The sequence below is a fragment of the Marmota flaviventris genome, chromosome 12 (genome assembly GCF_047511675.1).
Source record: "Marmota flaviventris isolate mMarFla1 chromosome 12, mMarFla1.hap1, whole genome shotgun sequence".
Taxonomy (NCBI): Eukaryota; Metazoa; Chordata; class Mammalia; order Rodentia; family Sciuridae; genus Marmota; species Marmota flaviventris.
In genome coordinates, this window is record NC_092509.1 from 86,504,339 (window position 1) to 86,531,083 (window position 26,745).

General features: G+C 36.9%; 2 pseudogenes; one reads left to right on the plus strand and one right to left on the minus strand.

The window, feature by feature from the left end:
* LOC114103214 (large ribosomal subunit protein uL5 pseudogene) overlaps positions 1-7,729 on the minus strand; it is a 48,070-nt pseudogene extending 40,341 nt beyond the window's left edge.
* A 6,418-nt stretch (positions 7,730-14,147) lies between these two features.
* LOC114103213 (programmed cell death protein 2 pseudogene) lies at positions 14,148-14,996 on the plus strand (annotated as a pseudogene).
* Positions 14,997-26,745: the final 11,749 nt, after the last annotated feature.

Consider the following 26,745-nt stretch of genomic DNA (forward strand, 5'->3'; position numbering starts at 1 on the left):
AAATGTGATTAAGTCATGAGATATCCCCCCCTCACCAATAGGTGGGTTTAATGCCTCTGGAAATGAGCTTTCAGAAGTAGGATACAGCATCTAAGGCACCATCTTCAAGGCAGAGACCAGACCCTGACCCAGTGGTAAAACTGCCCACACATGGATCTTGGACTCCTCTACCTCCAGAATTATAAGAAACAAATCCACTCTTTATAAACTATCCAGTCTCAAGTATTCTGTTAGTGGCACAGAATGGACCAAGATATTCACCTTACTAATCCTCTGAAATAGTTTCAGCAATAATTCCCTCAGGGTTGACAGACTAGTACAGAAAGGCCATGCATTGTTTATCCATCCTGACTCACATTCACAAACATAGCCTGGAGGGAATCTTAAAAGGCTGGATAATAAGATAAGTGTGTAAAACAAAGACAAAAGTAGATAAACCAAAAATGTTTTTTAATATCATTAATAAAATTCCATCTTGAAATACTCAAGAGGATCCTGGCTACAATCATGGGGCTTCAATACCATTACATTACAATGCAGTGAGGTTACTCTCTCCTTTACCCACACCTCTAGTGTTGATATCTATAGAAGTTGACTTATATATGGGGTAAAAATGGGAGTTCATAACCCACTTGAATCAAAGTGTGAAATATGATATATTAAGAACTATGTAATGTTTTGAACAACCAACAATAAAAAATTTTAAAAAAAAGAAGTTGACTTATTCCAGTATTTAAAATTTCTATTTTATAGATAAACTTATTTAAAACTGAGTTTACTAGTATCATTTCTATACACATACTTGCTTCCTCGGAGCATAGTAGCTAATGAGGCCAATAGAGTTATTTACTTTGACAGAAATATATAGTCTTTTGTATTTCAAGATAAACTATCAAACATTGTTTGTAATTTTATATGTGAGAAGCCAGCCAAGAATCTCTCCATAAGATAGCTCCCCTTAAGACTTTATAATATCTGTGTCCTCTGTCTTCTAGAAATTCTATTTTCACACATTATATACCAATGAAAATGAGAAATTGGATTTTTTTGTGTGTGTGGACTAAAGCAATAGGCAATAGCAGTGCAATTTTTGTTGAACTTTCTCAAACCACTTTCTCAGAAAATCACAGCACCTGATGGCATTTAGAACTGGAGGTTTTTATAGACTGACATTGCTCAAAATAACAAAACGCAAGCTATATACTGGGGAAATGTAAAACTCAATTTAAATAATAAAATATTTATGTATTTTAGTAGACATTTATAAAGACAGTCTAATGTCTTTCTTATAAAAAGAATTGCATTTTCCACAAAACATGTTTCAAGTCTGTGAGACTGTATATCCTAAGTCTGATGCTAGCTGGAGAAATATTGAAATGGGAAGAAAAGAGAAAAAACATAATTTAGGATTTATTAGTGTATTATTTTTCACAGATAAACAGTATTCACCGTTGTTTCTGGTCTTCCTGGATCTGGGTATAAGAAAGTGGGAGATGAGATGGGAGAGGAGAGTAAGGGAAGATAAGTGGAGGTGAGGAAGGAAAGGGAAGGTGGAAAAGGCTTTGGTCACTTTTGATCATCCACATTGCCATTCCCATAAAATGCTGTCAGCACTGACAGTATATAAGGGACGGGGACAGTGGATTAAAGTAAAATTATGCAGTTTGTTACAGCTAATACTTTCCTGTCTCGTTTTGTGAAAAAATATAGCTGTTGTAGCAAATTAAATTGTTTCCACTATATACGATATTATTTATTAGCTTTCCAGTATATAGGGTTTTTAATTTAAAATAAACTTTTGAAAATTAGATGTAAATACTTAGCTCTAAGATTAGTGGAGGGGAAACCAAGAACAAATGACGTCAAACAAACCCTTCTAGTTCTGCAAGTCACATCTTCCCTACTTTTGGTAAGTTAGCACACTGCACTATCCCATTCTGTGCTCAGAGCCTAAAATAACATGGAGGGAAGGAACTTCAGGGCCACTTACAGAACCAATAATAGCTTACATTTTCATGGTGCTGTCCATACGCAGGCACTTTTCAATGCTTTTCATGCATCAATTATAAGTTAATATCTACCTCATTAGTGACTAGCTCCAGAAGGAAGGCATTATTACCCTCACTTTACAGGTTAGGATACTGAAGCAATGAAAGCTTGAGTAACTTGCCCCGTGTGATCTAATAATAAATAGAAGAGCTGTGCTTTCCACATAGACTTCCTAGTTCCTGATGTGCTCTTAACCACTCTCTAAGAAAATGGTAGTTCATGAGTAGAAAATTCAATTAAGATAGTTAAAATGTAGTGGGTGAATGAGTGATCTAAACTACATGCAATGACATGGAAGAATCTCATAGACACACAGCTGAAAAGAGCTCATACATAAGACTGTATTCTATGTTATTCCATTTATAGTTAACAAAATATATGATTGTTATATAATATGATATAAACCAGTACTATTAGTATATTAATGTATACTATTTACACTATATAGTATATATATATATATATATACATATATTATTTTTGTGTTTATATTATATTAAATGACAAAAAAAGGCAAAAAAAATCTGTGCTGGTAGAAGGTAGAATATTCTCACTTGGGAGTGAGGGATAGATAAATGAAAGGAAATACATGGAGCACTTCTGGGTGCTGCTTGGTTTGTTTTCTGCCCTGAGTGGTGATTACATGGTATTTGTGGAAATGCATCAAGCTATATAATTATGACATGCACCCTTTTCTGTGTGTATATCATATTTCAATAAAAGGTTTATAAGGGATGTGGGGACAACAGGAGCTTTTAGGCCTCTTCAAATAGAGCAGGGAATGACCCTCTTCTATTCTAATTCTTATTAACATTCTCTTTTTATCCCAATGCAGCGGATTCTCAAGCGTCATAATCCCTATAGTAGCTCTCCTTTCTCTTTTTTCTTTCTCTCCTGTCAAAAATAAAAAAATAAAAAGAAGGTAAGCCTCATTTCCTGCACTAAATAATAATCTGAATAGTCAGCCTCATTTATATTTGGTGGAAAGGATTACTAAATATAAGAATGATAAAATTTCTGAACCATCTTCTAATTAATAAAAGAAGTTGTCAGCAACTAAATGGCCTTTTCTCAAACATCAAGTCAGCTCCATCTCCCTGAAGGCAAACCCATCCCTTCCTGGCAATACAACTTCCAGCACCAGAAGAAAGTGGGAGGGGAGGTGGTCTTGAAGTCTGAGCTCTTTCCAGAGTTTGGAAGAAAAAGAGAATCCCATAATCTACAACTGAAAGCTTTAAGAGAAGGGTAAAACCACAATACCTGACTTGATAGCTCTAAAATTCTCAGAACACTGGCTTCAAAAAGATATACACTTCTCCAAACTGCTGTAAGAGACTTTGGAGCCTGAGACATCTAATAATGGGGGAAAAAAAGGGAGAAAACACACCAGGTTTTCAGGGGTTGTTTCTAATGGAAATCCAGACTTGACAATCCTACCACCTGCTTTATATCATTAAACTGAAGGAGACTATGAATATGAAGGGGGAGGGGAAGAGACATTGCTAATAAAATATTTAAGAACATCAGGAAGAGCCATATCAGGCTTTTAGTTTACCCAGAAAAAGCATCTTCCTAAAGTATCAGACAACCAAGATTTACTGTATTAATAAAATCACCTTCAGATTATAAAGGAGAAACGCATGCATAAAATGCAGACAGATAGTCTATTTTTAAAATCTGGAACAAAGGGACAAAATGTTCTAGAACAAAGACAAGGCCAAGCATCTTGCTCTCGGTGGCCACATTATTTACTTGACCTCATCATTCACAGGTGATTGACACTGAGAACCAATATCTGAAAATTATCCCACAGTCATATTCTAATGGGACAGAGATGGTCACATAATCTTACACAGAATTTAGTATGTTTGAAACAAATAATACAATGACTAGATAGTTAATAATATCTGAATGCTAGCTCCTCCACAATTATTGTTGCTATCAGAGATGAATGATTGATTGTACGTGATGGAATTTATCATCTTTCAAATGTGCATTTTCCTCTTGAACACTGAAATAATGATGGTCCCAGAGAGCCATGCAGATTGCCCAATCTATCAGCATTTTTCTCTATGTTTGACTTTCATTCCTCTGCATTTGATTGCTTCTGAAATAATGGTAGCAGAATTGAAAGTGCTCTTTATATTCCCCAGGTGATTTTCATTTGCAATAGATAAGCAAATACAATTTTCCCTATTACACCAACCAGAGAAAGACACTAGCATACATCAGAAAGCTCAATAAATACATGGGAGGGGATTCCATTGGGTGCACCAGCCCACTCAAAAGAAAGAGAAATAAAGGGTTAAGTGCAGCTAAGCAACAAAGTGTGTTTTCTTTTTTAATTTTTTTAGCTATAAATGGACACAATACTTTTATCTTATTTTATTTATCTTTATGTGGTGCTGAGGATGGAATCCAGTGCCTCCTACGCGCTTGCTCTACCACTGAGCCACAAGTCCCGCCCACAAAGTGTGTTTTCATCCATGCATGCCTACAAAGTGATTGGCCATTCCATCTAGGCACTAATTTGGGAACGTATTTTCTAAGTGGAAAATAATGGGGCTAGCCCCAGTCTGGTGCTGTGATTTTGTACTAATGTAAAGTGATATGAATTATCTATTCTTTTGGTGCCTCTGATTTGTTCTCTACAATAGGACCTCCCTCTTTATTCTCACCTTTGCCTCACCCACATACCAAACCAGTCAGCTTTTGAACAATAGGAAATTGTTTTCTTTTTAGCATTTACTGTTTATCATTGACTGCAGAGGGGTCTGCAGGAAGAAAATTCCTAAGAGTTTTGCAGGAAAATGTGAGCTGTCAGCCTGACTGTTTTGCATAAATTCCCTCCTCAATCTCATCTATTTTGATTTTGTTTCAGGTTATTTTAAGTGGAAAAAATAGCATGAACAGAAAATATTTTAAAAGCCCAACCTTAGGCTTCTTTCACTCCATACTTTGTTACTTTCTTTTGCTGGCAAGACAAACTTAATTATGTAAAGTAGTGACAGCTCACTCAGATTTTTTTACTGATCCACAGCACAGATAAGCAATTTTGAGGAAGCTAAATATTCAGTGAAGATGCTACTAATCATTACCCCCAGGAACAGCCCAAAAGAAAGATTATTCTTTGCATTGTGGATGTGCCTGTCATTTGGAGAAGCTTGCAAATACTCAAAAAGGCAAGGGCTTGGGGGAAACAACAAAGGTGAAAATGTAAAATTTACACTTTTCAAAAACTGTACCATGATAATAAAGGTGTTATAATATTCTTCTCAGAAATTAAGGAAGAGGCCCATCTTTTTATAATTTCAGAAGAAAACGCATAGGAAATGAAAATCTTACCCAGGGGTGAAATCTCTACACATTCTTTTACTGAAAAAAAAAAATACACATACAATGCAGCATTTTTTGGAAATAATTAAGAACATTTCTAATTACGGCCAGAAATTTTTACTCCTATTTTTGATCCATTTGGCAGACTCAGGCTGGGAACCTGTGTGCACATCACCTTCCTTCATCACATTATACTTGGACCATAAATTATTATTAGAAAAACTTCCTACCCTTGAAATTCAATCTGTTCTGTTTGGATAATTTTGTAGCTTTAAGAAAATGCAGCCACACCTAAACTTAAAAGAATAAGACATAAACTCTTGATAAAGGTATAATTGGAGTGTAAGAATATAAACAATATATGGATGAATAAGGAAGATTTTGGAAAAAAATGTAATTTAAGTGATACTACTGTGAATTTTATAATTTTAGATGGCCTTTGGGATATACAGAAATTATCAATCATATATTGAGTGTGTGTGTGTGTGTGTGTGTGTGTGTGTGTGTGTGTGTTTTCTAGGATCAGACCCAGGGCCTTGCACATGCTAGGCAAGCACTCTACTACTCTCTACACCCCCAGCCGGCTATGTAAACTTTTGAGACTCAGAGTTCCATAAATATTCTGGGTTGAGAGTTAACCACACTTTCAGGCTTAGGTTTTCAAGATAAAGGTGGCTCTGGTGCCTGCTTCCAGCCTTCACTTTCACTCCTGCTCTCCCACCCCAGGCATCCTCCTGTCTCAGCTCTGAAGTGAACCAGTCTCATTTTCTGTTCACCAATTCTCACAGACAAAACTACTAATTTTACCAAAATTTGGGGGAACAGAGAAGTTTTACATTCAGAAGCACAAAGAAATGAAATAGCATTAGCTATTGTTATAAATAGCGCTTTGGCAATCAGCAGCCCTCCCTCACTTCCTTTCTTCCCTTCTCTCCTGAGTGTTTTCTCCTTCTAAATCCCCATTCATCTCTTCTGCAGAGTGGTTTTACCTCCTTTTTTCTCCTTTAAGGCTTCCTTCCCACCCGCAAGTAAATTGTCAAGATATTTTTCCTAAAAAAGACAATTCTTGCCTCAAGAGGAATTTTAAGACCAGTGTTTTTAAGACAAGTGTTTCACCCCACACATATCTCATTTGATCTCAACAATTTCTTGTTTTTGCTGGAACTGATATTTTATCATTCCCATTTCACAGACAGAAAAACAGGTACAAAGAGATGAAGTCACTTGCAGCACCGCACAGCTTAGTAGAGTCAAGACCACATTCAAGTCACCTTTGCTCCATAGTCCTCACCTCCCCACAAGCTAAAATTCTCCTGTGCATCAATTGTTCTTTTCTTCTCTCCCTCAAGGTTGAAATTCCTCAGGAAATACAGGACATGGGTGATTAGCTCTGTAGTTTTCAAAGTGCTGTCCCTGGATCAGCTGAATTATCATTTCCTGGGAACTGATGAGAAATACAGACAGAATTAGACCTGGAACAGGAACCCAATAGTCTGAAGCTTCAGTCTTTCCAAGTGATTTTGATGCCGTCTAGATTTTGAGAACATCAGGCTACACATCAAACCAGTTTCCTTTTGTTTGTATGTAAGAACTACATTACATTTCCCTGCTACCTTGGATGTAGTCAATGGACCAGAAACCAAACCAATGTACACTATTTCCAGGTCTGGCTCACACAAAGCTTCCATGCATGACACTTCATGATGAACCCCTTCCAATGCATGCTACAGACAAACATGGTGGCCCTGAAAAGTACATAGAGAAGATAGCAGGGCCCGTGATACAAGGAGGCTAGGTTTCTGAAGTGCTGCTTGAAGGAAAGCCACGAGTCAATCAATAATACCCAATTTGTGTAACCCACTTGAGGCCTGACATTTACCCATTATAACTGCTAGCATTACCCTAACTCTTGTATGAAACTGTTATTTTGAGTGACCATTATTTCTAGGATTCTAAGAAAGAAATTAAGATATGTAGGAGGTAAAGCTACCCACTCAAGCCCTATTTGCCTGTTTCCTGAAGAAAGAGATCAGAGAAAAAATTCCTAGGTTCTAGAATAAGAGCAAAGCTGACATATGGGTTCTGACTTGCAATTGAATGGGGGGAGAGGGAAACAGAAGTCAAGTGACAAGAGATGCTTAGGTGCTAGTAAAAGAAAAGGTCAGAGGTCACAATAACAAGAACCTGATACCACTTCTTATACCAGTTTGAATCATGTGAATTCCATGAGTGTCTGTCCACCCAGGATAGAAATGAACTCAAGGAATAAAATTCTTTAACGTAAAAGAAATTAACATTCCTGACTGTTATGGATACTAACAATTACCAGGTTAAATCCATTCATCTTGCGACATTTAATTAACTGCCCAGGATCCTTAGTAACAGAACCAAGCCAAAATTCAGTTATCAAAACCTCAGTTTTAGGATTCTCTTCCATCATCTAACATTTTTAACTATTTTCTTTTTTTTATTTTATTTTAAGGCACTTTCTTCTAAACATTATTTCTTCCTCTTATATCTCACACTCAGAACTTACTACAGAGGTTAAGTATACTGAACTTGGCCCTACTGTCAATGTTTTAAAATTTCTGACAGTTTTATTGACTAGATTTCTACAATAATAGGGGATTCATTTGTCCATGCGAAGCTACAGGTAGAGAAAATAATCCCCAATCTCTCTTTTTTCATGAGAGAATGTGCAGAGCCCAGACAGAACTGAGAAATGGAAAGGCTCTGGGGCCTAATGGAATGCTTACTGAGATCTATTGATTCTGATGCAGCACATTGATTGGCCATCTAACTCCGCTCTCTGTAATGTCTAGCCAAAAGAAAAAGTGTGGCAGTAGATAAAAGGCCTCAGCACTGTCATCAGCTGTGATCACAAGTTTCCAAAAGGGATAGTGACAGTTGGTGAAGCATCTCTTGAACATTAGTTCCCAGGAACATACTGTCAGGTGTTCATCTGAACCAGGCTCAAGATGGAATCTCAGATATTTCTGCTTTAGAGTCACAGGCAGTTCTAGTATCTGGGTTTGTCTATTTCCATATCCATTTACATAGATATTACATATTGTCACTGAAGAGAAGTTATAGAAATAGAGACTTGGAAAGTCCTTTACTATCCTAACAATTTATTCTATTACTTATCTAGGCTTCCAACTCTGTGAGGGACTACACAGATAAAATTAAACAGATGACACATTGGGACAGCAGCAATGCAAAGTCCCAATGCAAGGCTCAGGGATGGGGTTGTGACTCAGTGGCAGAGCACTTGCCTGGCACATGTGAGGCACTGGGTTCAATTCTCAGCACCACATATACATAAATAAATAAAGGCATGGTGTCCATCTACAACTAAAAAGAAAATTTAAAAAAAACAGATGCTAGGCTCACCGATTTGAAAGTTTGGGTTCAAATTTTTGCTTTAGAACTGAACAACTGTGTCTTTTGGAAAATTATATAATTTATTTCTGCTTCAGTTATAGGATAGAAGTAATTAACAGTCCTAGCTCACAGAATTAAATGAGAATGTATTTTTAAAGTGCCTAGGACACTGCCTGGCTCCAAATAAGGGATACACAAAAGTTTTTTTAAATTTAAAAAAAAAAAATTTTAATAAGAGTTGCTTACACGTGGGTTAACCTTGGGGCACATCGACTGTGTTACTATTTAAATGCTTCCTCACAGACAGTATCACAAGGTAAAGTGACTCAGACTACCACCAGCCAAATAGGCCATTTGGTTTGTGAAAACCAAAAAAAGGTATCTGAATATATTTAGAAAAGTCTTTAAACCCTACTAATTCCCTCAAGTAAAACTGTGAAAATTAAAAAATGATTGATTTTTTTTTTTACGTTTAAGAGCAAAAAATACAACAGTCCATCTCCTTTATTAGCAGAGATATTTAACCTCAGTTAGCTTACCTCTGCCACCCAGTAGCCTCCCCCAACCACCAATTATTGTGTATTCAGGAAGAGCAAACCAATTAACCTGAGCAAACAAGGAAGAAAATTTAACCTCATGAGGTGAAAAACTATACAATGCTCTCCAAAAATGATCATTCCCTATGTGAATTCTAATCTCCATTGATTCTCATGCTCCCTTTCCCATAGAGTGGCAAAAAAAAAAAAAAAAAAAAAAAGTCTACTGTACACAATTTTTTTATAAAGCTATGTTCCTGAAGGATTGAGAAATAAACATATCTAACAAGGATTACATTAATAATCAGAGTGATGTACCTCCAAAAGATAATAAATGAAAAAATATGAATGAAAATTACTTAAACAAATTAAAATACAAAATACTTGTCCAACTTGAAGGGGAGAGAAATAACTACATCTACATAACGGAGGTGGGCAGGGCAAAATGAAAACACAAAGGTTCTAGTTCAAACTTATTTCAGGATGGCAACAGCAGGTATTAAATCAAGCAGGGAACCCTTCTAAACATTGGGACCCATGTACCTGCACCTGTGCCTGATGAACCATGGCCATAAGGACATGAGCTGATAGGTAAAATGAGAAAAGATAAACACATGAATTCAGATGAAAGTCTGGAAACATGTAAGAGAAAAAAAGGGAAATTTTTGAAGACCTAAGAAAACAGGTTAGATTAAGAGAAGGGCATGGAATAAAAAGAAGAGTAGGAAATAAAGGTGAAAAGAAAAGAAAGACAAAGTGAAAAGACACATCTAAGTCAACTGCACCTGACAAAGGCACAACAGAAAGATGGACCAAAAGAAGCTAGCCCATACTTGAGCTTTCCAATAAGCAAGCAACAGGTTGGTCCTGTGTGCCTTTATATTAAAGAAATGATGATACTAATTACCCTAGGACCCTAATTAGAAGTGGGGAGGAGAAACTGCAAGAGAACAATGGCTCTGTTATATAAAAGTGTACTCAAAGTCCTCTGAATAGGAAAATATCTAAATGTGGGTCAATCTTTTTTTTTTTTCCCCAGAATAAAGAGGGCTTCTGACAATTGAAACCATACTATCATAACTAGCTTTTTCAGGTGATAGGAGAGCTGGGGCACTTGAACATGAACAGACAAAATGATTCATTATGAAACATTGCTTTATGTTACAGAAAAACCAGCAGTTCACTAGCTATTATATAAATGATAGCCAAAATGGATTGCCAGCTACTACACACAGCCAGGAAAAATAAAGAACAAATTCATGATGCAGATTTGGTTTATATTTTTGTTGTGCACAATAATCAAAATAATCAACTGCTGGTTGAAGTGTTTGCTTTGATGTTTTTAGAAAAACCCATGTTTGGGGCTGGGGATGTGGCCCAAGCAGTAGCGCGCTCGCCTGGCATGCGCGGGGCGCTGGGTTCGATCCTCAGCACCACATAAAAATAAAAAAGAATAAAGATGTTGTGTCCACCAAAAAATAAAAAATAAATATTAAAAAAAATTCTCTCTCTCTCTTTAAAAAAATAACCTTGTACATGTATCAAATGAACTGCAACATTCAAATCCATTCCCTTGAAAAATTATACTTGTGACCCAATAAAGTTACAATTGTTCAAAACTTGTTTAGAGTCATCTTTCTTTATGATAACTTTTAAACTGCAAGAGTTTTGGGTTATTTGATTTAATAAAATGTGGAGAATGAGCCAAATCAAAAATTACAAAATTAAGAAGCTGGGTTCCTTTGTGATTTAAATAAAGAAGTTTTGAAACAAAGACAAACAGAAAATACACAAAATACTTTAAAGTGATGACAGGATTATGATGTAAGTAGAGAAGACTATCTTGCTCGGTATGCCCATACATACATAAGCCTATGTAATCAGAGAAACAGATCCATAAGCAACCCTGAAGACTATATAGTTCAGCTATAGCTTCGTATAATTGTATAAAGAAACTGAGGTCCCAGTAGATTGAGACTTGCTTGAGGATACATACCTGACTTAGGGAGAGGCATGGTTATAATTTAGCTCACATTCTTTCTTCTCCATCTTTCTACACCACTAGAACCATTTGCTAAAACCATATGACCTTCTAGAAAGTCATTGAGAACCACAGGTATGTATCATCTACAAACATGCTGAATCGTCACCATTCCTGAAAGGCAAGTCAGTCAGTCCTGGTTGTCATGGCAATAACTCTTCCTACTCCCAGGCTGGTGATTGCATATGTAAAATGCAGCAGACCCAGACAGGAATAAACCTTATTAAAACAACATTCTAAAAATGGAATGGCTTACCTGGCTTCCCCATTTTGAGTTCCAGAATCTTGACTGCAATTGTCATCTAAGTTAAATTCCATCCAGATAGCTACATTTAATAGAATGAGGAGATATTCTTTGTCTTGGAACTTCAGGAAGAAAAAAAAAAAGTAGTTAAGAACAACTTATCAACATTATTGGAACTGAAATTTAAAATATGATCATTATATATGCATTAGCATAATTATACACACCAAAAAAAGACTCTAAGTGAACAGTGAGGTTCTAATATTAAATTCCCTAGCTAAGAATTAATGAGGCTAGGGCTGTGATTATGGCTCAGTGGGAGAGCACACATCTTGCATGTGTGAGCGCTGGGTTCGATCCTCAGCACCACATAGAAATAAATAAGTAAAATAAAGGTATTTTGTCCATCTATAATTTAAAAAAAAGAATTAATGAGGCTCTAACCCCTTGCTATTCTTTCTTTTACTGTCCAGTTTTTTTTCCTGCTCCATGCTGTTTGCTTCCCATGCTACTGTATCTTTTTATGGTCAATTGTTTGTATGAGAGCACTAACACAAGCTCTACGTACACAATCACTTAGAATCCAGATTCAAAAATAAAGAGTCCTCTCTCACTGTTTCTCAAGGACAAGCTTTGCCCCCTACTTTGCAATATGGAAGAATGTCTAAAATCAGCTACTAGAATTGTTTTCTACTCTTATCTGAAAGTTTCACTAAGGTTTTACCCAAATCTTCTTTGTGAAGAGAGAAGTTTCCAAGTCCAGTCTAACCTAAAAGCTGATGCCCTTAAAACAGAAGCAGGATTCCTATGACACTCCTTTAAGTGCCACAACCTAAGAGTTGATCATTTAAGTATGATACACACAAGTTCAAGAATTTCAAATGTGTATGCAATTCTGTGGCACAGCACGGTTTTTCCATGTGATTTCTTGAAGTATGCTTCTATCTAATGCTGAGGAAGGCACATTTGTGTTCTCCAACACCATGTCCATCAACTTTTGGAAGAGGTCAGTCACTACCTAAAACTGAAATTATTCAGGAATTTAGCATTGATAGCATTGATATGCTCCATATCGTAACTAACCCTTTCCTCTCCCTCCCTCACCCACTCATTGTGCCTTTTAGAACTGCAGATCTATGACCAACAAACCCACTCATACTCTCACCTTTTCCTTGAATGTCCCTTTGTTCCTACAGTTATCTAAAAATGTTCTCGGCAGCTGTCTCAGGGACAGAAAAGGAGCCTAGTGTTCTTTTTGATCCACACTGCTGCTTTTCAATCATTTGTTTCTCTAAAATCATGTCAATCATTTGTTTCTTTCAAAACCCACAGTCTTAGGAAGCTATGTCATCTTATTATGCTGCCCACCCTCCCGTTACTCTCCTCTGTAGACCTAATTTATACAGACCTCCCATTTATTCCTACATTTCCTCCACTTCTATACCATTCCTCATTCCTCAGTAATTCAGCAACCATAGAGATGACTTATCAAGAAACTTGGTCTTCCAATTCTCTGATATCTTCCCCCCCAACCCCTTCTCCTTCTCTCTCTCTCCTCTCTCTCTCTCTCTCTCTCTCTCTCTCTCTCTCTCTCTCTCTCCAGTGCTGAGGATCAAACCCAGGGTCTTGTGCATGCATGGTAGACAACCACTCTACCACTGAGCTACACCCTCAGACCTTTTAGTTTCATTTTTATACACTTCTCTGCCATCCTAGTCACCAATTTCTGTGGTTACCACCAAGATGTTGTTAATGTCAGCAAATGCATTTTGTTAGTTCATTGTTTTTTGTTATGACTGAACGTCAAAGACTGAGAAATTTGTAAAGAATAAAGGTTTATTCTGCTCATGATTTTAGAGGTTGGGAGGTCAAAGGGCTGCATCTGGCAAGGGTATTTTTGCTTGTGGTAATTCTGCAGAGAGTGGCAAGAGACAGATCAAACTGGCTTTTATAACAGACCTACGCTAGAGATTACCCATTAATCCATGAGTGACTGAATCCATTAATCACTTCTTAAAGGTCCCACCTGGTTCCACCTCCTAATACCTTACAAGGGGGATTAAATTTCAGCATGAGATTAGATGGCGACATTCAAATGAGAGCACGCATCACCACCAAAACCTTCATTTGAAATAGCCCACAACAGTTTTTCTCCCAGATCACTCTAGAAGGTTCATTTCTTTAATTCTGTTTTCACTCTGATCTCCATCTATGGCCTCCCTACTTTTTCACCCGCTTCCTGTCTTTGCTTTCCTCCTCAAATGCAAGCTAGAGTCTGTAGTCTGTGACTATAATCAAACTCTCAGAAACATACTCAATGTCCTTTTCCTATCTTGCTCCATTATAGTTAAATGAAAGAAAAAAAATAGATCCCTTTTCTTTTTCTTCTCTTTCTTTTCTTTACCTGCCAATCAGCAGTTGTATATTGCTAACAAATATCACACCTTGGTTCAAGGAGTTCACCCTAATTTCATGATAACAAACCTAAAATGCAGCCCGACTTCCGGCTTCCGGTCTGGGCGAGTTCCGCTTCCGGCCCACTGCCCAAATGCGCCTGATGGCCGCAACCCGAGCCCAGGGAGAGGAATTGGGCTTTGCAGAGCTAGCGCCTGCCTGGCAGCTATGCAGCCAGCAGTTCCCCAGCAAGTTTTTAGGAATCAGCTCTCCAGGAAAAATGAGTTTTACTCCTATGAGCCATCTTCTGAGAACCCTTCCCCAGAATCAGAACCTGTGTGTCTCCAGCTTAAATCGGGCGCTCATCTCTGCAGGGTTTGTGGCTGTTTAGGCCCCAAAACTTGTTCCAGATGCCACCAAGCACACTACTGCAGTAAGGAGCATCAGACACTAGACTGGAGGTTGGAGCACAAGCAGCCTTGTACCCAAGGTCATTTGGATCATACAGATCCAGGCCACAGCTTCCTTTTTTCTGAATTCGAAATTGTCATAGAAACAGAGGAGGAGATTGTGCCTGAAGTTGTGGAAAAGGAAGAAGACTCTGAGATCACAGGAAGCATGGATGAAGCTCTTGAGGGCGAACTGGATTCCATGGCAAAGCATGAATCCAGGGAAGATAATATTTTCCAGAAGTTCAAAGCTCAGATAGCCCTTGAACCACAGTAGGTCATGCCACAGCTGCTGAACCACCTCAAGGCAGACAGACAGACTGGGCAGAAGTGTTGACTGGGGCATCCTGGCTGTCTTCACCTGCGCTGGAAACTGTAGCTTGGGCACTGGCTACACAGAGGAATTCGTGTGGGAGCAGGATGTAACAGATACACCTTTCAGACATCTTCAAGCCCTAAAAAAGGTTACTAACATCTTACGTCCTTGCAATTCCATCTCTGACTTTATCCTAAGAAAGTATCAGAGATGGAGGAACAAAGATGTGGCTTGGGGCCTTGTTTAGTGTCTTAAATATACTAAAACAATGTCCAATAATGGAATTACATGAATTTTGGTACATCCAAGTGAAAGGTTATTAATGATACACACTTAACATGGATACCAAATGAGCGAGAGATCTAAATTAACACTAAGAGACCATTATATCATGGTATGGGTTTTTGTAAAAATATTTATATATGTATATGTGCATAAATATAAATCTGAATATAAATATAAAGCTGCACACCAACTATAAACTGGTTTACCTATGAATGGTAGGACTAAGTGAAATACTCTTTTTATTATGTACTATTCTTGCATAATAAAATGGATTTTGTGCCTATTTAAGTAAAAAAAAAAAAAAAACCAGAAATTCTTGGTCACCTTTCCTAGCAACTCTACCACTGTTTCCAAGAAAGTTTATTTTCCCACCTTCCAGAAGACCTTCCTCTATCCTCAACCCTCCTCTCTATCCTCCCAGATGAGGATCTTGTCTCAAAGTCATTGAAAAAAAAAACTACTAAATTAGAATTCTGTCATAGTTCTACCATCAACTCTCCAAATGTTTCCTGTTTGCAATTTTAAAAGTGTCTTTACACCTATCAAAAGCAATTGTTTCCACACGTGCCTTGGCTGCAACCCTGTCACCTTCACAAAGATTTTACAGCTTCAATAATCTCCTCATGCCTGGCTGTTTATCCACTATCTCTACTAGATCATTTCCATCAGTCTGCAAATATTTTTACTACAACCCATCTTTTAAAACAAAATCTCCTAAATGCACACCCCAACAAATTAGGAAATACTTTTTTTCTCCTTCTTTTCCTCAGCAAAGTTCTTTGAATGAGTGCCTGTATCTACTAGCTCTACTTTCTTACTTTCAAGTCACTCTTCATGTTTTTGTCTATTAAAATCTTGTTGGAAAATCCATGCTCTTTTTTTATCTTATATATATTTGTTCAACAGTATCCTTTGATGGTCACATTTAGTTTCATGCTTTAAAAATCATCTATTTACAATAGCTTCCAAATTTATAACTAAATCCAAGTCAGAGCTCATCATTACCTACTTGAAACCGCCTCTTGAATGTGTAAGAAGAATCTCATAAAACAACATGGCTCTCCCACCAAGTATTTCCCAACTCAGGAAACAGATCTACCATCTTCTCATTCAAGTTAAAAATCAGTGAATCTTTCCTTTCCCCATACTTTCTAATCCTTCACTAAGTCTTCCCAGGTTCTAGCTCCAAAATACATTCATTTTACTGTCCTGTGTCTATACTACTGTCACATGCCAAGGCACCACCATCTCTCCCATGACAACTTCAGAGTCAACAAATGGATTTCCTGTTTATATCACTCCCACAGTATTGTCCATGTTCCATAACCGGATGTTTTTAAACATAAGTTAGATTTTATTGCCCTCTGCTGAAACCCTTCAGTATCACCCCCTGGCTATCAGAATAAATCTACCTTCCTAACTATGGGTTTGTCCCCCTCTTCCATCTCTGTCTGCACAGTTCTCCCTCATCACACCAATCCAAGAACATGGTCTTCTACCTCTAATCTTTGCTGGTCTTTCTTCATGAAATGATTCATCTCCTCATCACCCTCCATTCTACGTGGCTGACTTAGTTTCATTTCTTTCTTTCTTTCTTTCTCTCTCTCTTTCTTTCTTTCTTTCATTCCTTCATTCATTCATTCATTCCTCTCAGTGTCATTCTTAATGTTTGTCCTAAATGTCACCTCCTTAGAGGATTCTTTACTAACTTCCCTGTGGAATGATTTCCCACAGCTATCGTCTAGCTCCTTAGTCTTTTTTTTTTTTTTTTTTCTAAATCTTTATTTCAGTCTATAATTACCTGCACTTATATATTTGCTTACTTTTTCATTGTCTTCCCTTTATTCTTACAGTTTGATCTCACTGATATCAGGGACTCCAACTGCTTTGATCACTGATGAATCTTCCGTAATGTAAAATGCATTAGCACATTGTAGGAATTCACTGAAGATCTGCTAAACATATGGAGGAATTTGCACCCATGTTTCACTTGGAATATACACACTTGGAAAACTTGAGGAATAATTGGAAGTATGGCATAAATTTTCTATATAATTTTCAAAATTATGAATTACATTTGAGTTTAAATTTGAGGGCTTAAAGATATCAGTAATGTTGTTTTATTGTTTTGTAATTAATTTTAGTAGAAAATAAAAATGTCAATATTTATAGTGTACAACATTTTAAAATATGCTATATTGTGCAATGGCTAAATCAACCTAATTAATATATGCTTATCTCAAATATTAATCTTGTTTTATCATGAGAACATTTAAAATCTGCTCTTCCCAATTTTCAAGTACACAAAACATTGTTATTAGCCATATTGCAGTGTTGTTGATGGCTCCTCTAATTAGCCTATTATGTGCTTGGAATATTTGGATGTTTTTACTACACAGATTTAGATAAGCATCTGATGACCCAAGCAGGTTATAATGTATAAACATAAAAATATTAACAACTAACATTTGCTGAGAGCTTACCATGTGCCAAGCCCTGCTCTAGTCTCATTCTGTACACTAAACTACAGAGATGATTATCATGCCTATTTTGTGGATGAGGAAATCCCATATGCCTTCTGATTTGAAGCAGTCACAAGTCAGGGGAAATTTTGTAATTCTCTTCATTAAGACTCAGGAGTAATCACTGTCAGGAATGACCAAAAACCAGTACCAGTAACTTTTTCAAAAATCTCACAAGTTGAAAGTCTTTTCAGAATCTTGATTTGAAAAGACTTCTGTTGTTGACATAATGAAATATGCAATGTATTTAAACCAATAAAACCAAAAGCTTAAATCAAATATTTAAATGTTTATTTATATACATTTTCTATCTCTCCATATAATAAAAGGAAACTTTCTTTGATCAGCAGCTTTCCTGCCATTTCCCTTGAGTCTGATGTCACACCAGCCTATTTTCAGAGACAGTACTACAGGAATGTACAGCAGCAGCTGATGTGGTATTGAGTTCTTTATGACAGTGCCTTTAAATACTTACTGTAATAAATAATGCTCCTGACTCCCTCCAAGTGTGCAGTTGGAGGGAGCTGTAACTGCCAGCAGAGTTGAAATTAAACTACCTTGTCATTACTTCTGTACATGAGTATGGAAAAGCAGGCCTCCACATTCAATGTAACAAAAAAGGATGTGGATTTTCATGAAAATTAAGTCAAATTAAAGGCTGCGCGATGTATGAGTAATTTATATTTTCTGTTTAGTTTTATGAAATAAATATTTCCATAACTTAGTAGGTTATTATATTTTGAAAGGAAAAAAGCTTAAATGGTCTTAACTGTTATTATTCTAATAATAATAAGTAACTTTAAGGAGTAACAAATTTATATAACAATGTGATGTTAATAAGTGACTATATATGAGAGGAAAGGAAGAAAAAAAATGCAGTTTGTTTGATTGATTGATTTTGAAGAGAAAGTGCACTGTCAAAAAGCATCTGGATTCAACAAAGGAGTAGGATATGCTAAACCCACACATCACCCTAGGGCACGACCCTTCCTACCCTCGACTCCCATCAGATATTCACTGTATTGGTATTTTGTATGCACCATGACAGTCCATCATTGTAGCCCACATCTCATCTCAAACACCAGTTCTGTGCACGTTTCTAGCAGCTTTCTCAAATGTAATCTGACAGTGACCCACCTTAGCCTGCCCTTCTCACCCCTTGCTACTAGTCCAGAGCTTTTCAGAACCTGACTGTCATTCAGGCATACACCACCTTGCAGGCAGCACAGTTATTGCCTATAGTACTATTAGTGAACCCTACAGAACAGAAAGATGATGGATAAACACTTCTATCTCTTGGTCCCTGGTCAGACAGTTCTGAAAAAGCATTTGATAGGCTCTGCAGAAGATACCAGCAACCACATGATGAAGTACCCATCAACACACACAGATAACTCATTCTTATTTTGCTTTTCCCTTCTTTCCCATCTCATTCCCTTAGCACTACCCCCTAATCCCTGCAATTGGTCTCCATATAAACTGGCATGCAACACTTGTCCTAGACTCCAGTTTCAAAGGAAAACAGGCAGACATTCTTTATTATTTAAAAAATTTTTAGATTGTAGAAAAATATTTTTCAACTGATAGTAATTTTAAACATAATGTACTTATAACTATCAGTATACTATGAAGCAAAACTTCACATTTATATCTTATAATGTATTTTAAAGTTTCACATTTTCAGTGGGTAATGCAAGAATGCCCTCTCAGAAAGCAAATGTCCTCTCTAGTAGATATAGAGCAAGTCTCTCATGGGTGACAACTTACAGTGGATTTCTGGTATTTATGGGTCAACTTTCACCTACCATTATGAATTTCCTTGCCCGAGGGGTTTTCTCTGAAGATTCTGAAAGCCTGTTCTACCTGAGAAAATTGTAGACCACAAGTTCTGGAAATTATTCCCTGTGGAGCATCCCTCAACTAATGACTGACGGGAGTAAAGAATTAACATTCCACTAGCTAGCTAGATGATAGAAGACACAGTGGGTAGAAAGAGAGGTGATTAGATAGATAGATAGATAGATAGATAGATAATACATAGGTACATAGATATATAGATATAGATAGTCCTCCTTTCCAAATTAGGATATGTCTGAAGTGTGTATTCTATGTCGTGACCCCATTTCCTTCTGAGATGAAGTGCCAAAGGCCATTAGTATTAACTGGCTTGATAATGTACTATATATTGGTTTCCTTCCCTTCCCTGTCTCACTTTCCCATTTCCCTACTGTTGTTTCTTACATTTCTCAAATAAATTATTTTGCACAAGGAAGCAGTCTCAAAGTCTGTTTCTGTGGGCACCCAAATGGAAACATTCTCGTTGTTGTAAAAATCTGTAAAGCACTGCCCTAGGTCATATACAATGAGAATACTATTTTCTACTAAACTGGTTCAGCCACTAGTATTGGACCTGTTTAAATAAGATCCAAAAATGAAAAAATAGTCAAAACTTAATTTACAAGAAGATCTATTAGGAGAAATATTAAAACACAAGTACCTCAGTCCTCAGTCCTTGCATGGCTTATAGCTAAATTGGGGGTGCATCTTTTTTATTGGTTGAGGGTGTTTGAGTTTTTTGTTTGTTTGTTCTCTCTTTTTACAATTTCGTGGTAAATTTTATTCACACTTCTAATAAAAGGCTTGTTTCAAAATATTTTTACCAAAATAACATGAACTCTAGTTTCTTCACTACAGTACAAATGAAGAATAGCCAAATTGATTTCAACTGCTTTCTCAATCTTTTCATGATAGCCTCTTCAAATGTCAAACTGCTGTCTGAGGTATATATTTTTAACATTCCAATATCACAGTGTGTTGCTTAAGATCCTCACCCTCACCCTGCTCCACAAACATACCACTTTTATGAAAGATAAAATTGAATCAAGGAATTTGCCTGAGGCCGAGAGATGGAAGAGATACCTAGCTTAGGTTTATGCCTATCAAAGTGAAAAGAAATATATAGTTTCTTCTTCTAAAATTGTCACATTAAACTTGGTTTTAATGAGTTCCTCCTCGTTGCCAATGTGTAAACAACATTATTCTATGAAAGTTTTCCCATCTTCATTCTAGCTACATCCACAGATTTCCTCAGATTCTGAGAATAAAGAACTCCTGTTTTCAGGCAGCCAGAACAGGAGGGGAAAGTTGCCCAAAGTGTGGGTTTTCCAAAATATCTTATCCAAATCCAGTGATTTCAGATGGGCTTATTATTGGACAGGATGGAAAAGTGAAAGAAAAGGACACCATTACTCATTAGGGAGAAGGGACTATCTGCTACTTTGGGTAAATCTCTAAGAAAAGTATTTCCTAGGCTCTTTCTGTGTACGAAGAAATCAATTCATTCATTAATATTTAGACAATAACCTTCGAAAGCTAATAATTTAGTATAAATACAGAAAAAAAATGTCAGTTTTCATTGTAATATTATAAATATAGACACTTAGCTCCTTACGGGGATGCTACAAAGCTCAGATAGGAGCCTCTCAATGGGCCTGGGGATTCCGGGGTGTAAGACATATTTCTTCCCTACCATGTCTCAAGGAAACATCCACTCTTCTGCCTCCAACCCCTCAAAAACTTGTAGCAATCTAAGGGGAAAAAAAAAATGTTTCGTCCTCTGCCAACGTAATCAACAGTTAGAACTCATATAATATGGTAGAAGTGGAACATTTGATGAGAGAAAGTACTGTCATGCTTTGTTTAACAATGGAGATACATTCTGAGAAATGCATCATTAGATGATTTCATTACTGTATGAACATCACACAGTGAACTCAGGCAAAAACAGCTAGGACCTCACTAGGCATATGATATTATGAGGCCACCATGTAGATGAAGTCTGTCATTAATTGAATCATTGGTATATAGTACATGAATAATATAACTTCATTGCCCAAATGGGATATGCTTATCTTAAAGTGTGAGATGAGTCACCTATCCTAACAACTTTTGTTTTTACAGACTTAGCTACACAGGATTTCAGCAATGTCAGCAAGGACAGACAGTGTTCTCTTCCATTTGGCTATTCTTTTACTTCTTCTTCACTGAAAAACTTCAACTTCCTTCCTCCTTCTATTCTCCATCTCAACTAAGGCATGGTCTTTCCCTTTCATTCCCTGAACTTATGAGGGCAGAGAGGCTGTCATCACTTTTAACTAAGACTCCTTGGTTGGCATCATGGGACTAGTTTAGTACCATTGGATCCCATCCCTGACTATACCAAACATGGCAGCAGCCACCAGAGATAAAGAAATAAAGAAGTCTTCTATTTTAGTTAAAATGTGTTTTGCCAGTCTTAAGATGGAGACACACGAAAGGTACCATGAGAGAAACATTAGTCCAGCAAAAAGGAGAGAGCTGACCATGAAATTCTTCTGGAAGAGGAGAGACTTGTGCTGATTCTCTAAAAAGGAGCTGAAGTTAGCTGCACACAGAAGGAGCAAAGGAAATGCTAATGTGTTACATTCCTTCCTATCTGTACAGTTTCCTCAAGAACTTTAGGAAAAAAAGTGACACAGAAGTGAAGCTAAAATCAAGTAATGAAGGCAAGGATTGATACAATCCCTTAGCCAGAGAGCCCACAAGAACATCATGAAAGGCCGAGGTGACCGCAGGGACCTACACCAGCTTAATATCTCTGTTCGAATAAGTTTCTCTCCTCAGCTCCTCATGGGCTTAAAAAAAAAAAAGTCCTGAGAGGCTTGTAAAGTATCTTGAGAATGTAGAGTTCCAGCTATCGACATAATTTACTAATTCTACAAAGAACATCAAGAGAGACTTTACACTTTCAGAATTTCAACTCACTAAAAACTGAAAAGTAGCGAGTCAGACATAAGTATGTCTGACTCATAATTTAGGGAAGAATTTGATCTAGAGATGTGTACACAAGTTTGAGAAGATGTTGAAGTAGTTGGTAATTTTTTTAAGTGTAAATAACACTCTCTATAAATGTCATGTGGTCATCCACTTTTGCAAATTAGTTAGGAAAGCAGTCTCCTTTTGCTGTAGTCAAGACTGTGGGAAGTATAAAAATCAAGAACCTTGCCTCTTGAGTACAAAGAAAATATACAAGAACCAAGCACACTACAGAGCAGTATTGAGTTTTCACCTCTTTGTGAGCAATGATTGCATTTTAACCAACATGTTATATCTATTTATATCCTTAACTTTCTTGGCCTGGAGAATGAAAAAGGATTCTAACATATAAACTTGTCAGATGCCTCTCTTTGCAGTGGAAAAGAATGTGTGATCTACTTTACACTTAGTCACAATAGGTAGGGGAAGGAAGGAAGGAAGGAACCAAAATGACCTGGCCCAAAATAGGAGAATGTTTATCCTCAATTGCCTTTAACAAATGCTAATGAGTACAGAGAAATCTCCATTCTGTGAAAGAGAGAGAAAATCTATAGTAGTGAAATGTCACCTATGTTGAATGGGTTGGTGGAAAGCAGCCATAGAACAAAGTAACATTTTTAAGATGCTGCCAAGATAAATTAGAACTCAATAGCCTTGACCTGGAACATTTAAAAACTATCAATGATAATAAAGTTAATTAGATTGTTAATAGCAAAAGATGAATACCTATTTATATTTAATGCCAAATACATTGGCATCTAGGAAATAATATATCAGCCTCATAGAATTATCAAGACAGTTCCAAGTCCACACTCTGATTCAATATTCACGAAAATCAGAAATTCCCTTAAAGTGTCTGTGGTTTTATCAGCTCTCAGCAATTTACTTTAGACACTTGCTGCCTTCTTTTAATTATATTCCTGTTTAGTTTCATGTTTTATAATACACACTTAGTTCCATGTTTCATAACTCAAATTTGGTTTTAATGGAGGGTGATAAAAAGCTGTGGTTATGGAAAGCTCTGGACAACTCCCAAGCCCTTCACAACTCCCAAGCTGTGTCATTCACAGATAAAAGATTTACTCAAAGCACAAAATGGGGTCAGGGAGTGCAAAATAGGCCAAAGAATTCTAATGTAAAAGAACAGAAGTTCACAGATATGGTTCAGGTTTCACATTACAACTAACCTTTAAGAAAACTCCACTTATCGAATGTGTGTGTGTTTATCAAAGGAAGAAACCCACAATTATTTGAAGATGCTATTATAATATTCCTCCTTTTTACAACCACACATTTTGAAGAAGAGTTGGAAAACTGAAGGAAATGTCACTTTCATCACTATAGTTTTGTTTAAAATAGTTATTTCTCATAATAATATTTATATGAATGTATAATTATTTTTAAATGAATTAATACATATTCTTGAATTTCCAGTTGAAATTTTTATTGTGAAAAATATCAGATACAAGTCACATAAAAACTCCTTGGGCTTGTTTATAATTTTTGATAGTGAAAGGGGGTAGGATTCTGCCAGTTGCTAATGTCTATTTCAATTATGTGTTCAGAGCTGGGTAAATAATGACACAATGGGTTTGAGGAACTGCTGAACCCACAGTGAGATGAACTGAGCTAAAATTCCACTGACCAACTTACCTCCATAAGCCTCTGCTCTGACTGGAGGCCATGGTCGAGTTTGGAGCCTCCTGGAATCAGCATCAGTTCAGAGCCAATGTTTAATAGTCCTCAAAAAGTCTGATTATTTATTTTCCTCCAAAGCATAATAAATACCCTGGTAAAAAGTCCTAATACCCTTTCAGGAAGGCTGAAATAAATATTCACAGTATAAATTTTCAGCAGGGTACAAGAGTCCTTCCTCAAGGGGATCCAGTCTTTCTTTATTTTAGAGATTCTGGGTTCATAAACTGGCTCAATTCTGGGAATTGATTGAGTGGTCATGAATCTCACTTCACCTGAAAGTATTCCTCTTACACTGATCAAATAAGAATATTGTAGGATTCCCAAGTATTTCACTCCTATATGAACACTATGATCAACTAGCCAACCCCATAGGTCTAAGGGAATCCAACTATTCTGATTACTACTTTGAGTCTGCCATCCATTCACATAACCATAACACCTTGCTTTTGGCAACTGAGTGCCATCACTTGGTCCTTAGTATCCCCAGATTCAGTTATCCCACTGCATTTAGATAAGTGCCTGGGTTTCCACTGTGAGGTCTGACTGACATAGAAGAGTAACCATGGAACACTTCAAGGATACTGGGGCTCTCCTCATAATTTATTTGTCAAAGTGAAAGGTATGTTTTCTGGATCTTCTCTTTGTGGGTGTGCAGGTGTTCCACACTAACATCCCAGTCACCCTAGTTTTTAAATTCCTTCCTCTATGTTAAATCAAAGTAAGCCATCTTTTCCAATTCACTCACAGATAGTCATCTTTTGACCCATGTTTCAGCCAACCAATGAAACAGGTAGAGCCCTTCACAACTCCCAAGCTGGAAGAGTATATGCAGAATCTCTGCTTAATAATCCCAGACTGATAAATTAGGCCTTATCAAACTTTATGTTTCTTCCACCATTACTCCATAATCCATTCTCACATATATTCCCATTTTTTTGTATAAATGAAAAACTCTTCTAGTGGAAACTAGAAATGGAAAAAAAGGATTTAGTAGATCTCAAGAAAATAGAAGAGTGAATGATAGAATAAAGGAAAGGAGTTGAGAGGGGAGGTACTGGGGAATGAAATCTACCAAATTAAACTATAGACAAATCTACCAAATTATGTCTGTGTATGCGTATACCACCATATATATAAAAGTCACTAATTGAAGTAATAGAAGGGAGATCAGTATAATAGAGCAAGTAGATTGGGAGGGGAGGGAAATGGAAGGCAAAGGGGAATGAGATTTATCAAACTATGTTAGATACATGCAGAAATATGATAAAATGAATTATGCATGATTATAAATTTTAGAAGACTCAAGTAATTCTTTCAGAATGTAGTGCACTCCCTCATGCCTTATACTTTGTAACTCACCTTTAGGGTCCTTCTGCTTTGTGAGTACAGTTGTAGGTCTAGAAGCAAAAAGGGGTACTGGGTGGAATCTGAGAAGTATCAGCATTGTCTTGCAGACAATTGCCCCATGGAGGGTGTATACCACATGTTCAGCAAGAAAAGTTTATCCCTTTAGACTGAAATAGAAAAACCATACTACTATGGGTTAGTTGGCCACTGCCACCATGGGTGGGGAGGTCACTACCAATAGGGTCGGAATTCTACTGCCACTCAGAGTGAGGAAGCCATTTCTACATGGGTTAGGAAAGTCACTTTTACTGAAGGTAGGAAGACCAGTTCACTGGTGGTGAAGTCTCTTCTCTGGAGGTGAGATCTTTTCCACAGGTAAAGAAGATTCATCAGAATTTAGGAGTTCAATGTCCCCAGCTTCATCAGGATCTGTTCACACACACACACCCATCCAAATTTAGAGAATTCTTTTCCAATTAGTGCCCTCACCTTAAAAGTATACATTTGCAAAGTTCAGAGTTAAACTTCTATTGTAAATGAGTCAATTGCAAAATGAATTTCTGCATATAATGTTTAGCAACTTCAGGACTGTGCCCACAGAAGGCAAAGCTTTCCTCAGGATACATTTTTAGGTAATTTATGTATCACTGAGCTGGAAACTAGAATCCTTGAGCTGATCTTTTTCTTTCACCATTTTGTTCAGCAACCTTAAGAGCAGTCAACCAATGTCATTATATTTTTTAGTTTTCCAAAAATTTTTAAACATATGTACACAGAGCCACCTAGTTCCTTGCTTCTCTTGAAGTCATTGATTAGCAGTATCCAATACAGTTGATTCGTGTATCTACTTACAAACAGTTCATGCCATGGGCTAACAGTGCTTTCTTCACTACTGAAACTATCTAATAAGATTAGAGAGCCAATTTCAAATATACCAGGACCAATTCTGAAAACTCATCCTTAAAATCTGTGCTCCTAGAACCACTCTCAGTACCAAAATCCATATTAGAATTCTCCAAAGAAATAGATCCAATAATAAATTTCTTACATAAGAAGTAAAAGAAATTTATTATTGGAACTGGTTCAAACTATCTGCCATCTGCAAGCTGAAGAAACACAAAAGTCAGTGGTGTAATTCCCAGTCCAAGTCTGAGGGCCTAAGAATATGAGTGCTGATGTCTAATGGCAGGAGAAGATAGATGGACATTCCAGCTCAAACACAGAAAAAGTAGATTTTCCCTTCTTCCAACTTTTTGTTATATTTGAGACCTCAATAAATTGGAGATATCC